This window comes from Hyla sarda, chromosome 5 (assembly GCF_029499605.1).
Source record: "Hyla sarda isolate aHylSar1 chromosome 5, aHylSar1.hap1, whole genome shotgun sequence".
Classification (NCBI taxonomy): Eukaryota; Metazoa; Chordata; class Amphibia; order Anura; family Hylidae; genus Hyla; species Hyla sarda.
Genome location: NC_079193.1, coordinates 24,602,858 through 24,603,240, shown reverse-complemented (window position 1 = coordinate 24,603,240; position 383 = coordinate 24,602,858).

The following is a 383-nucleotide window of genomic DNA, read 5'->3' as shown; positions in this document are numbered from 1 at the left end:
GTTGTTATTTTGGGAACAAAGGGGGGATGTGTTGGCAGGATATAAGGGGGCCTTTTGCACAATCCAATAAAACTTCATAACTTTACATCAAAACATCAAAACTTTACATCTATTGTGGACATAATGACAAATACGTTGATGCATTCCTGACGCCCTGTCCTTGATGACAAGATAGTTATGAGCAAAGACAGAGCGTCTGAAACGTGGAAACGTATCTGCCATTATGTCCATACTGGGTGTATAGTCTAAATGTTTTGGACTCATGTAAAACGATCATGTGAACACGACCTTAGTTGGATTGTCTCTGGGCCATATTTAACATGCATTATTCCTCCTCTGTTTATTTTGCATATGGTTAACTACAATCTCCGATCCGCAGACTC